Genomic DNA, 14,253 nt, shown 5'->3' on the forward strand with positions numbered 1-14,253 from the left:
AATAAAACCCCCTTCCCAGAATGTCAGACCTCTGCGCTTCCTTCCCCCGTAAGTCCGTAGTCGTGACAGAATGCCAGCGACCCCCCCCAAAAGCGCAGAGGTAAAAAACAGAGGAGAAGAAACGCCGCGAAGGACGCAGCCCGGCGCGGCGAACGCGGACGCCAGGGGAGAGACGCGCCGCCCGTTCTGGTGGAGCGTTTTCTCCCCGAGAAGCCGTGGTACGCGGCGCCGCGTGATGACGTCACCCCCGGGAAACTCCGCGAAACCCGGAAGCGACAACGTCGGCGGGTGAGTGGGCGGAGCGAGGACGTTGGCGTCGGCAGCAGCGAGGAAGTGACGTGGGCAGCGAGCGCAGAAGATGCGACCCCCACGATCTTCGCCATGTCGAGCCAAGAACTCTGCGCTCTGCTGGCAAGGCTCCCTGTGGACTGGGACGACACGGACGACGACGAGAGCACGGGAGACGAGAGTTGGGCTCCGCCCATCGCACCAGTCTGCGATCGTCGCAAGGTCCGTGGAGACCCACGTCACTTCCAGAGGGGTGAGAAGCGGCAACAACGGTGGCGTTCCTCCAGCGAGGAGGTGGGCAGCCTCCAGCCCGAATGGCCAGAGTACTGCCCATGGGAGCTTATCGCACCCTGGGTCCAGGATGTCCGCAGGGTGGACGACCCTCGGAGTCACAGGTGGGAGGACACGGATGACGAAAGCGACAATGACGTGGATTTTCGTTGGGCAGTCGGGGCCGGGATGGCTCCACCCAGCGCGCGCGTCCGAGATTGTCGCGACATCCGTGAAGATCCACGTGACTTCCGAGGGTATGAGGTCGACACGGACCAACACGAGGATGACGCCGATTGGGCAGTCGGTGCCGGAATGGCTCCGCCCATCGTGCCCGTCCGTTGCGAGGTCCGTGGAAACCCACGTCAGTCCCAGAGGTGCGACAACAGTGAGGAGGAGGACAGCGATGCGGGCGTAAGCTGGTGGAACAGGGCGACAGGAGGTCGCCAACCAGCAACTGCACTGTCGGAACTGCCTCACAGGGAAGATGCCCTCCCAGTTCCAGTCGCCGACCCGCCTTCCCTCTGCTCGGACGTTCCCCAGCTGAACGGCAGCGCATCACCAGCGCCCCCGCATGCTGGAGAAGACGTCCACCACCCCCCCACGCCACACGCCCACCACCATCTCCAGCGACGCTGCCTGGCAGCAGGGAGAGACCGACAGGAGTTTTCGGGACTTCCAGCAGAGGCTGAGGGCGGAGTTTGATCGGCCAGAGCCTGAGCCAGGGATCGAACTCTGCCCCTCCACCACATCCAGCGCCAGTCAGGATCCGGGGCAAGAAGACCAAGCACTGGCGGGCGACGAGAAGGTCGTGCCTCCCGAGATTCTGGCTGTGCCCCCTGAGGAGGTCCCGGAGAGCTCAGAGAGGGAACCAGACGACCCTCTCTTCTGTCTGTCTCTGTCTGTGTGTGTGTGCGTGGCATATGTGTCCGTATGTCGCCCCCACTTCCCCTCTTTGTGTCCACCAGATGGCGACCCAGCCGCGGAGCCGAACCCCAGGGAGGAGGTTCCTGACCCGAATGTGCTGGTCCAAGGCGAGGTGGACAAGCCCCAAGGTACCCCGAAGTCCAGCCGGGGGGGGTGCTCCCCCAAAGAATTTTTTGGGGGGGTGCAGTTCGGGTTGGGGACTCCTCCTGAGGGGAGGGGAGGTGGGGAAGCGATGGAGCTGGGTCCTCCGGTAGCCAGTGAGGAGGGTGGGCCAGGCATGGGCCTGCGTCTGCCTCCAGAGGGGTGGAGCGCCATAGAGCCCCTGGGTAGGCATGAGGACCCAGCTGGGACAGACAGGAAGAGGGCCTGCTTGTCCCAACGGACGCAGAAGGGGCTAGCCGGATGGTCTGGCAATGCCCCCCCCTTGGCACCAGGGCCGTGCAGCGAGAGGGGCTGCATAGTCCCAGAAGGCACCAGCCTGGGGTGCCTGGAACAGTCGCCGGAGGCTCTGGGACAATCTCCCTGCGCGGTGCAGGGGGTGACACAAGATGTGTCAGAGGGGACATGTGGAGACAGGGCCCACACGTACCCAGATGGATCGGCCCTGATTATTGTGTGCAGGTACGGGAGTCCGGGGCCGTCATGCGGGACCACGCCGGGGAGCCAGGCCGAGGGTCCGGGGCCGCCATGCGGGACCACGCCGGGGAGCAAGGCCGAGGGTCCGGGGCCGCCAAGCGGGACCACGCCGGGGAGCCAGGCCGAGGGTCCGGGGCCGCCAAGCGGGATCACGCCGGGGAGCCAGCCCGAGGGACCGGGGCCGCCACGCCTGACCACGCCGGGGAGCCAGCCCGAGGGACCGGGGCCGCCACGCCTGACCACGCCGGGGAGCCAGCCCGAGGGACCGGGGCCGCCACGCCTGACCACGCCGGGGAGCCAGCCCGAGGGACCGGGGCCGCCACGCCTGACCATGCCGGGGAGCCAGGCCCGAGGGACCGGGGCCGCCACGCCTGACCACGCCGGGGAGCCAGCCCGAGGGACCGGGGCCGCCACGCCTGACCACGCCGGGGAGCCAGCCCGAGGGACCGGGGCCGCCACGCCTGACCACGCCGGGGAGCCAGCCCGAGGGACCGGGTCCTCCAAGGGGAGGATACAGCAGGGCAGGAGCCCTGAGGTTGCCGCCGTCCGCCCCGCCGCCTCCACTGATGGTACTGTTGGGGCTCCGAGGACGTAGCCCTTGGAGGGGGGGCTCTGTCAGGATTGCCTGCAGCTGGGCTCCACACCTGACTTTAATCCTGACGCCCCATAAATGCCGGAAGTTTCCACCCTTTCGGGGTCGCTGGCATTTTCGTGAACTCGCTGCACGAACTTGACCTAGTTTTGTTTTCATGTGTTTTGAGTTCTGGCAATCGCCACACGCCTACGGGTTTGTTTCAGTTCATTATTTACGTTAAATTGTTTTCGGCCATCGCGCCATTGTTTATTTGTATTTCTTTATTGTTTGTTGTAATAAAACCCCCTTCCCAGAATGTCAGACCTCTGCGCTTCCTTCCCCCGTAAGTCCGTAGTCGTGACACTCATTTACTACGTTGGGTTCACTGGTGTGCTTCCACACTTTCAAGCTAGTGCGCATCTTCATACACTCAATGCAGCGACAAATGCTAAATATTTTAATAATCGCGTGAAATTTTAATCCTAAACATGTGGCAAAATTAATAGGAAGTGAAAAACTCTGCATGAAAAATTAAAAAGGACTCGGCTTATGGCTGTTTAGAGACATCTGTCTGTGTCCTCTTTAACTGCTTATGATCAAATGCAAATGTAGATGCAGTGTAGATATCTATCTGATATCTAGATAGATAGATAGATAGATAGATAGAATTGAATTTTTTTTAACGAGTAGTGAAAAATGCTAAGTGGAGTGGAAGCCATGAGGGACTACTAATTTATCTACGATCAGCCCTTGTTAGTTGAGGATATCCTGTGCTTCACCGGATCAGCAGAGCAATGTGTTTGCTACTCTCATCATTAAGGGAAGGTACAATGTGTTATATACACTGTTCCGTAACATTTTCCTTAAATAGTGTAATTACTCCTTCAGTGGAGTAATGACATACAAATGCAGATTGACACTTTCATGTCAGCTCATGATATAAAAGTGCCACACTGATTTGTACTTATTTATGACGGATATTAAGAGCACTGCATTAAATAATGATTAATCATCAATCTGTTCAACAATCGGTTCTGTAATGAATATTTATTAGTATCAGTATAATATGTAGAACTATACTGGTGTTATACTCTGACTCCTGTGGATCAGAGCCAGGTGGAATAGCGCAAACAGAAAGAGAAAAACGGAGATCACTTGAACAGAATATTAAAGACAGTGGCTTGGGAGTGTGTGTTTACTGAAGGCTTTTGGTCCAGTTTATGAAGAGTTCCAGAATAAAACGTGAAGGGGCTCTGTATCATTAAGCCTATACTATAAGCCTATACTATAGAGCAGTGGTTCTGCAACTTTTCACAGTGAGTTCCAGCACTGAAGATATTAGGTATCACCACTGTGACATTAGAAAAACAGTTGTGAAGGATCAATATATTAGTAAGTCATTGTCAGTACTGCTGTAAAACACACAGGAAGTTAGGAAATTAACTGTACTACAAAGAAGGTGTGAAGAATAATAGAAATTCCCAACATATGACTAGAGGGAGCCTGAGTACCACCTGTACCACCTACCAACCAAAGCTGTAGATGCCAGTGTGTTGTTTGTAACAAAGTAAACTCCTCAACGACCGGAGGATTTCAACAGAAAGTGTGTGTGTGGATTTGAAAGAAAATGCTGACTGATGTCTTTGAGGTATATGGACATTTGTGTATTAGAACTAAAGTTGATTTCACAGTTCCCGCTTGAGGCATGTACAATCCTACAGCCATGAGATTTAGCCATCCTGGACTGTGGGGCAGTAATATCTCCTAAATAGTGCATTATATTCGCTGTCGCCTAAAACCAATTTTCAGTGACTGAGCTGTCTGTAGGCTTTTGCTGTACCCGTATAGAATTACAACACAATGACCATGCCCCTTACCCACCCCCGCCAACAGCAAGCCTGCAGCAGCTCCTGTAACTCCCCCTCCCTTCTGAGCCACATTTTGTGTCATTTGTTCGAATGGCTGCAAGATTAAGGCCCTCAGCTACTTGAGTTGAGGGGCTGGACTCAGGTTGGGATGTGCATTGAACCCCCCAGTGTCTCTTCCACCTGGAGAGGATGGACCACTTGGTATCCCATCAGCAGCACTAATAACCTTAAAGAGGCTACTACCTACTGGGGGGGTTCTCTGCCTCTTTTTTTTGTTGTTGAAAGCATTCGGGAATATGAAACATGTACATAGAGCTCAAAACTATGGTCCACGTAGTTATTACAACTAAATAATTTTCATACATTCATTATTACCACTTTGCTCAGTGGCACCTTGGGATTCGAACCGGCAACCATCTGATTCCGGGGCTGCTTCCTTAACCGCTAGGCCACCACTGCCCCTGCAGTAAGCACAACATCACCCTTAGTGACCAGCAGGCAGCCCAGATAGGCACCCGGTGAGCAGTGTGTGGGGACGGTGCTTTGCTCAGTGGCACCTCAATGGCACCTGGGTGGTCCACTTCCTTACCCTCTAGGCCACCCCTGTCCACCACTGCAGCCTTCATTCAGATGTGTTGAATGAAAACACACAATACCACATTTTTTTGAAGAAAATGTGTCTTGAGAGAACTCATGGTCCTGCCAATGTGGACAAGGCTGTTCTGAAATGGGCAAATGCTGCAGATGTGTTTTCAATGCCTGATACATAGAACGTTCTCTTCACTGTGCATTTACTAAGCGAGTTGGTGTGATAGAAAAGACCGGGACGAACCAGCTATTCAGTTCAGCAGGATGAATCAGTGAACCTCCTCGACCCCGTTGGCCATCGAATGGCGTGCTGGTTCAGTGCTTGAAGCAGATGCTGATTTTACGGCGAATTTCTCTTCTCTATTAAAGGAGACATGCGCTAGTGGGGGACCATGAGCACTTACCCCCAGAGACAATAAGATACAGTGTCGGCCCCAATTAACTGTGCTGTTGTAGGCTGTGGACTTGCTAGAGTCTTACACACTATGTCGTTAAATCAGTTAGGATTATGAGTAAGAAATATTTAAGGGCCACAAAGTGACACAGCAGTTTGCGAACTGGCCTCCAAGGTTGTGAGCTTGAATCCCAGCTCGAACTTAAGTGTGGAGTTTACTTGATCTCCCCATGTTTGCACGGGTTTCCTCTGGGTTCTCCGGTTTCCTCCTGCCATGCAAAAGCTTGTACACTAGGTGAATTTTCCATTGGTGTGAGCAAAGGTGTGTGTGTGTGTGCCCTGTGGTGGGCTGGGCCCCTGCAATGGAATGGGCTCTGGCAGCGGTCATGAAAACCGAGTGAGTGAGTTCTCTAGCAAAGATGAACTCATAAAAACTTTTTTTTTAATTTCATGAGCCTACAACATAAACATAGGTAACAAATTGTTTAAATTTAGTTTAAAAATTTGCTGTGAGTCAGTCTCGTAACTGAAGAGTTCAAACCTCGAACCGTCAAGGTGCTGCTGACTAAGGTACTGCTCCATGGGCACCTGTCATGGCTGCTCACCAAGGATGGTTAGATGCAGAGGACACATTTCGTCCTCTGCATTTATCCCATCACCCTGACAGGCAGCCATGACAGGTGCCCGGGGAGCAGTGTGTGGGGACGGTGCTTTGCTCGGTGGCACCTCAGTGGCACCTTGGCGGATCGGGATTCGAACCGGCAACCTTCTGACTACGGGGCCGCTTCCTTAACTGCTAGGCCGCCACTGCCCCTTCATGCTCCTCCACGTGACAAATTGACCCTACATAGGCCTCCATGTGATCATAAGCACTATAACTAGGGTGCTAGAAGCCTGGTGGGTAACACACTCGCCTATGAACCAGAAGACCCAGGTTCAAAACCGACTTAGTACCATTGTGTCCCTGAGTTGCTCAAGGGTAAGTCGTAAGGTTAAGGGTAAGTCGCTCTGGATGAGGGTGTATGATAAATGTAAATATTACTTCAATTTCACTTTCCTGCACAGCCAAGCACCATGACAGAGTGTTAGCAGTACAGGCCACCTTATCAGTTTGGCTACCGTTTCTCATTTCTTCCTCCTCCCGTGTGATCTGTTTGCCTGTGTGTTTGTTCACCCTCCTCTGTATTCCGCTTGGCACGGTCCAGGCTTGTGGTGTTGCATGGGGTGTTTGCCCTGTGCTTCCGGTGATGCAGTCTGTCTAAGCCGAGTCGTGCTTATCTCGTGCCTGTGTGATTATTTCAGTGTGGGAGGAGCTCTCAGCTATCGTTTATATATATATATATATATAAACGATAGCTGAGAGCTCCTCCCATATATATATATATATAAAATACATGCACATAAAAGCAGGCCCATATTTACATAGACTCAAGCATTTATCTTTATGAATGTGTACGTTCACCAGTTAAGACCCGCTGGAACCAGGTTCAAGAAACAAATTGCGAAATGGAATGTTCAGTGTCTTCTGCAGATTAATATACACATCCTTCGTAGTGTTGGGGTCGATAGGGCGCCAGATTCAGCTGGATTCTTTTCAGCTTTGAGTTCAGTTTAACAAATCCGAAACAGGCCAGTGAATAAGAGACTTTTTCCGGACGTGTGTTCAAGAAGAAACACATAAAGGATCCATCCGAAGCTGCTACAGGTCTGCTGTAGATATTATCTCTGCCAACCTTAATTGCTCTAGTGTTGGCTTTATGGCAGAGGAATTAGGGCTTTGTTTCTGTTGAACAGAAGACATTGCGTTTCTCTTCTTTTTATGGTCAATGCTTTTTAGGTAATATTTTCTGAGAAATGCAGTTAGCACCAAAAGACAATTGAATCGCTGCGTCTTTATTTTGCCGAATAACCGATGTTTTTATGTTTATGAGTTTCTAAGTGAAATATGCTCCACAGCAATTGTCTATGTTTGGCATTTTATTGTAATATTTTGCTCTCCTGTTTCATCTATAGCACTGTTTTACTAGAAAGGTCTTAAAGTCTCAGATGTTCTGTATACTGAGAGAGAGAGAGTTCCGAGTTCTGTTGCTCAGCTGAATGACAGTATCAACAGATGCTCTCTATAATCAGCGATTTGCACCGCACCAATATTGGAAATGGTATCTGATCCAAAAATCCCACATCACTCGGCCTTTAATCTACAGTGCAGGGAAAAGATAATGCAGAAAACAAATACAGAAAAGGGGATTTGACGTGGCGTTCCAGTTACCGTGCTGCCAGTCTCTCGGCCCGTAGACCACTCTGGTATCAAGACGTATTCAGCACCTTGGAGCGGGCGGTCTCGAATTAATCCACACCTAGCCTGGGGAGCGGTAATGAACCGCTTTGCACTGTTGGCAGGGATTATGCCTGCAGTGGCCCGGTGCTCGGGTTATGGATAGCTTAGCTTAAGCCTGCCAGTGGGCACTCCCAGCTGCCGCTCGGCACCGTGGGCATCGATAGGACGATCGTTCAGCATCTGGGTCACGCCAGCTTGTCATTAGAGAGTTGCTGGCACCCCGTGACCAAACCTCAAAGGACTGCTGGCTGGCAAGTGCCAATCTTAATTGAGCCCTCGGCTGACGGCAGCCAATCGTCAGAGCTTTGGCCGGCTGCACCCTGCCGCGTAAGAGTTACCACCGATCCCAAGCCAACTATGGCTTTATCCTCTCCCACAGATGTCTGATTATTGTTGTTTAGGGACACGAACCCAGCACAACAGGACAGTCCTGCCAGTGTTGCAGAACAGAGGAAGGCTGGTCTACAGGAGATCACATCATAAAAACAAACAAAACATGTGCAGTCAGAGGTCAAATAAACCTACCATTGAAATTATGGAATTATAATCTTTTTTGTTAGTGGGCAAACCTTCAAAATGAGCAGGGGTTCAAACAATTTCTAATAACGATTAGAGCTGCTGTTTTGGGATTTTGTTTTCATTAATGATTTTCATTTATCACATTAAGTTCAGAGTCAGTCTGGTACTCGAACTAATATCAGCATCTATTACATTTTTCTATTTTGCTCTCATAGTAATTGAACAATATGCATAATGTCTTGACTAAAAGCATCCTGTTTATTATGCAATAAAAATTGTGCTGTGCTGGAACAAACCCAAGACATTTTCTAGAAGGACCTTATCCCTAGATATTCATTAACCATAGGCACCATAAATGTAATTGGTGCTGTGCTCAGTGTTGCAATTCAGGGATATATCTTTATTAAACCCTATGTGATACAAGAGGTTTAAGGGCATTAAACCATGAAAGACTAAAAGCTCAGACATAGGCTTTAATATTTAATTAGGTTAAATAATTAATTACCAATTAAAATGCACTGTTGATTTCATGGAAATATCATGACAGTTCTGAGTGCTGGGGTCATACTGTCCAATACCCGACACTGTACAGCAGTGCCACTGCCAACCTTTAATCAATCTTTGCTTAATTGAAGGGCGCCTCGGTTCTCATGGGAGATATAGACGGCAAATACAGAGGCAGGCATATGGCTAACAGGGAAAATATAAAATGACTTTACTGTCTATTTATGACCCCCTGTGTCCCAGGAGGGACACCTCAGTCCTTTATGGAGTCTGTAATCTTTATCTTACACATTACAACCATTGTTGCTCTGTGTCACCGTTCCCGACGGCGTTCCATTCTTGACCGGACACCATGATGGATTGTGGCCTTGCACCGTTAGGGATGAAGGAGAACAGGTATCTGCATTGGATATCAGATGGCTTACTTAGAGCTGATGACCCTTGGGAAGACCTTTGGGACATGCCTGGCCAGAGACAACATCTATATAAAGAATTTTAGGGCCAGTTCAGATGATGCATCTTTTGCACTTAGAAAATGGAAATCAATGCACAAAGCAAAATGTGACACACAAGTCACAGCATTTTAGCATTTTTGCATTACATTTGACTAACATAGTTGTTTATGTGACTACTGGTTGTGGTTTTGATGTTTTATCCACCGTAGATGTGAAACCACTGCATAACTGGTTCACAGACTGAAACGTTATGTTTGAAACTTTATTATTGGATAGAATGAAGCCTGAAGAAAGCCTGAAAGAAACTGGATAATCGAGGTTATGCTAAAAATTATATACAGTAATGTATTATTTATTATTCAAGGTTTGGTTTTCTCGCCAGGGCGCTCCCCTTTGTAGGAAAGAACAAGCTCCCTGTCTTGTTTGTTGATAAGTAAAAGATTACTTTAAACTTTAAGGGTTCCCAGACAAGTCTATTTCCGAAATTCAACTTTGGTCGGAACTACAGCCACTATGATCCAGTCCCACAATGAGATTTCCCCTGGACGCGGCCTTTTGGTATCTGTAGCTTTAAATGCAAATGAGAAGGAGAGAGGCTGGACGAGAGTGGCCTATGGAAGTGAGCGGCCTTTGCAGAAATGACGTAATCCACACCTTTCACCAACCACAATGTTAGGTCCAAACAGGCTCATTTTAACATCCAATCACCAAGGAATTTCAATGCTTTGCTTGTTTGCCAGCCATGACAGTCGGTGGAGATAATGTTGGAGGGGCGTCCCCTTATGACGACATAAGGGGACAAATTCCAGATTCGACTCTCTGATTCCAGCCACTCTCTGAACGATGAAGCAGAATGACCAAAACAATCTTCACACCTATCGCCATTTCTAGCCACTGCAGGACCATACACAAGCTAGGGGAACTCGTATTAATGTTAAATAATCTCACAAAGTCAAATTTTCATTATAGGGGACCTGCTTGGACCTCCTCCCGTGAATTGGTTTCTTCTTGTTATGCGGGACTGTGAATGTTTTGAATGAAGGTGGTCATGAGTGAAGACCTGGATACCTGAACACAGAACAGCTCGTCCTCGATTGAGTGTTCCGGACTGTAAATGCATGCAGAGCTCCGCCGCGCCGCGCACGATGCTTTATGTTGATGACAGCGCTGCGGTCACCAATCCATACGCCGGGGTTATTTATAATTGCATTGTGGGTCTGAGAGTGTGTGTGAGTGCATTAACCTGGATGATCAATATGCTTTGGTCAGCAGGGCATTCATAACCTGTAATGATTGCTGAGGTGGCTTCGGCGTGCAGACAGAAGTCTCGCGCTCGGCGTCCGGGTGTTTAATGGCGACGTCGTCCAATGAATGATTTTGTTGACATTCCGCAGCCGGCCTGTGGTTACGCATATTAAGCAGTGTAGATATTAAATGGCCTCGTTTGTATTTCGCATTACGGGGCACTTAGCGCTGCAGAGCACTACTCCCAGCGGTGTAGGGGCCAAGGTGTCTTAAAAATGGCTTTCCGAACGTTATGTAACGGCTTTTCCGGAATAAACTGGTGTCTTGGCAGATTTATGTAGACTTCACGACTGTGAGTATTTGGTTCGGGGTGTAATAGTGCATAGTGCAGAAATAATGCGGGGGGGGGGGGGGGGGGGGGGGTGCATTGTGCTGCACTTACACACACACTCAAACACACTGCATGCAGTATAGGAGCAGACATATTGTACAGTAATGTCCATAAATGCGCTGCTGAACGCACAGACGCATACGCACACAAACATTCGTACAAACACATCCGTTAAGGGTGCACGCATACTCGCACGCAAACGCTCCCATGGCGACGCGCGACTTCCATTAACCACTAGCAGAACACGTTCGCTGCCCTCCAGGGATTGGTCTGAAGACATTAAATCTGATGCGAGTGAGTCCCAGCTGTTGGAAGAGAACCCCCCCCCTCACCTTCTTTACCGCCAACATTCATTTTGTCAAACATGACCCCTTTTGTGCACACTTAGGAAAAAAAGAAGAAGAAACACACTCTTTCATGTTGACAGCGCCAGACTGTCCTGAATGTTGCACATTTAACCAAATCCAATGTCATCACAAATTGCCCATCTCAGATGGAACTGTCTCCGTTTCCCTGGTGCAATCAGGGTGGAGCAGAATCCATCTGGAGGGGACTGCCTCCGAACTTGCTCTACTTGTGCGTAATTGTGTGTGTGTGTGTGTGTTTTACAGTGTTTAAAAGGCACATCTGGATCCTCTTTTATTCCAGCACAGGTGCTTTTGAGCCTGAGCGTCCCAGCCGGGTGCCAGAGGCAGATCACCTCGCTCTCCGTCTCACAGTCATCTCGCCGTTGACTCATGTGTCGGTCTCGCACGGACCCGCAACCCAGATAACATGCCAGAGTTGGTGGAGCAGGTCACACTGTTATAATTGGCACAGTGAGATTTTTTTTGTTGTTTGAGTCTCACACAAGTAAGAGTGAAGCAGAGCAGGCATGGCGGACACAACGAAATGTGTCCTGTCCTTTTCTTTCTTTGACGCACTTGCATGACTTACAAGACAAGGGACGTACTAAACAACAGCAGAACATGGACACACGGCAAGACACGATACACAATGACCGGGCGGGGACAGGTAAGTGGGAGACATGACAACCGCGGCCCGGAACACGGGACCGGAGCACCCTCCAGAGTCTGGACCGTGAAAAACCTTTTAACAACTAAAACATAACTAGAACTAGTTTAGCCTTGTTCAACCAACAAGTCGATAAACACTTTCAAAAACTAAAAAAAACTTTTGTACGGTTCCGTACCCGCGAGTGCTGTATTTTTCCCTAATCCCTAATCTCGGTTGGTTTGAACCATGGCACGATGCACCGATGGTTCGCACACTTGCGAATTCTACGTCAGACGCGTGGAAAGGGCTGTAATTACTTGTAAAGTAATCCAGTTGTAATGTCGGGTATTGGGAGGGGGGCAGCACCAGCGCTAATTCGGGGTATTTACAAATCTGCTTTTAATGATTATTAATGGCTGGTGTGCCACCAGGTTGTTGCAGGTCCCGGAGCCGATGGCATATGGCGGGGCTGCCGACTTACCGCAGTAATTGCATTAGGACCTTGTTTGTGCATCGCCCTCGGGTCTTGTTCTAAACCCCACTCTTCTTTTTAAGTGGCAGCCTTGCGTGAACCTCCTTCATCCCTTTATGCTTTCAATTATCTCATCTCGCCGGAATTGCCGACGCAGCCAAGTCACGGGGGCCAGTTGTCACTAGGTGTGCCACCAGTTAGTCAGACTCGACCGGGTAGTCAGAAGACTTGTGAGTGAGCCATGGATGAAATGAGGGTTGACACGCCGACTAGCTAACAAGAGGCCGGGTGTCACTAACAATGAGCGGCGCCGAAAAAGGCGGCGGGCGTCCTGCGTCCGGTGTGAAGTGGGATGGTTCCCTGGACCCCGCGGGAGATACGGCCCACCTCTCATTAGCGTCTGATCCGTTGTGGAGCACCTCAGGGCATCTTGCATCTGCGGTGGGAGTCACCTTGTGCATCTGAGCTTTTCTCCATCCTGGCCTTTGGAGGCCGGCACAGTCACTGGCATGAAGATTGCGATTTCCAGCGTTTGAAAAAGAGCCGTACGCAAGCTTGACAGTATATGCAGAGACAGTTTATGCTGGCATCTCGTTTGCAATGTCTAAGTGAAACGAGGGCGCTAATTGCAAATTGTGCGAAAGCATGTGTTGTTTTTGCTTGCGCACATTATAGCTTGTTTCGCAACCGGCCTTTTTCTCCTGTTAATGTGGAGAGGACAAAGTCAGTGTCATTTGTGAGAGAGATCGAGCGAGTGAGCCAGGCGAATCAATACGGTGTACACAGCTCTACAATAAAATAAGATCATACACATTTTTTATTGTAAAATGAATAGAAAATCCATGTGTGGAGGTCAGTGTTAATATTGTGGCAGGCTGTAAATCAATGTATGGGGAGACCCTGCTGCTCCACCAAGCCGTACTGTATAGTCGAAATCCATACTGTACGGCAAATTCCTACTAATTCAGTTCGACCTAGTAGGTAAACAGTATCTACTGTTTGGATTTTTCGGGGGGTTTTACAGGTGTCTTTCTGTGTTGCCTGGTCTAATTTATCATTTGGTCTGATTTCATCTAATTATTTAACTTAACACATTTATCACGGGTGGGCTGGACATGGCAATGAAGGAGGACGCATTCGCACAATTTCACAGTGGTTTAATACAAACTTCACAGACAAGGGAACATTAACACGCACAATGACCCGACGGCGAACAGACACGAACAGGATAGTTTTATACAATTATATAAATATACACCAGGTGAACACGATCAGGGAACATTAATCAGGATGAACATGAAACTCTGGTCCGGACTCCGGATCTGGAGTAAACCCTGTCGGTCCGGATCATGACAACATTTTACACAGTGAAATGGAAAATGACTTTTCTTTTAGCACGCCCCTGCCCTCAGCATCAACTCACTTTGTACTGTCTTCGCCTTTTACATTTACAGCCCTTATCCAGGGCAACTTACAATCAGTATTTACAGGGACAGTCTCCCTGGAGCAACTTAGGGTTAAGTGTCTTGCTCAGGGACACAATGGTAGTAAGTGGGATTTGAACCTGGGTCTTCTGGATCATTGGCGAGTGTGTTGCCCACTAGGCTACTACCACCTTTTCTGTAACTCGTCGCACTACATTATATTCTACATTTTTACAAAATATCTTATTTGCCACCATTTACCGGTTTTGTGTTTTCTTTCTAGACCCCAAATGAAGTGGTATATGATAATGCTGCTTTATTGATTCCAGACATGCATTTTAGAACATATGAGTTAGTAACAATC

The 14,253-nt window shown here is 49.3% G+C and overlaps 1 protein-coding gene across 5 annotated transcripts in view; it reads left to right on the forward strand.

The window, feature by feature from the left end:
- The window catches only part of LOC114803110 (MAM domain-containing glycosylphosphatidylinositol anchor protein 2), a 151,550-nt gene that overhangs the window by 34,210 nt on the left and 103,087 nt on the right, over positions 1–14,253 (forward strand). The gene's annotated exons all lie outside the window — the stretch shown is intronic.

This window comes from Denticeps clupeoides, chromosome 14, assembly GCF_900700375.1.
Source record: "Denticeps clupeoides chromosome 14, fDenClu1.1, whole genome shotgun sequence".
NCBI lineage: Eukaryota > Metazoa > Chordata > Actinopteri > Clupeiformes > Denticipitidae > Denticeps > Denticeps clupeoides.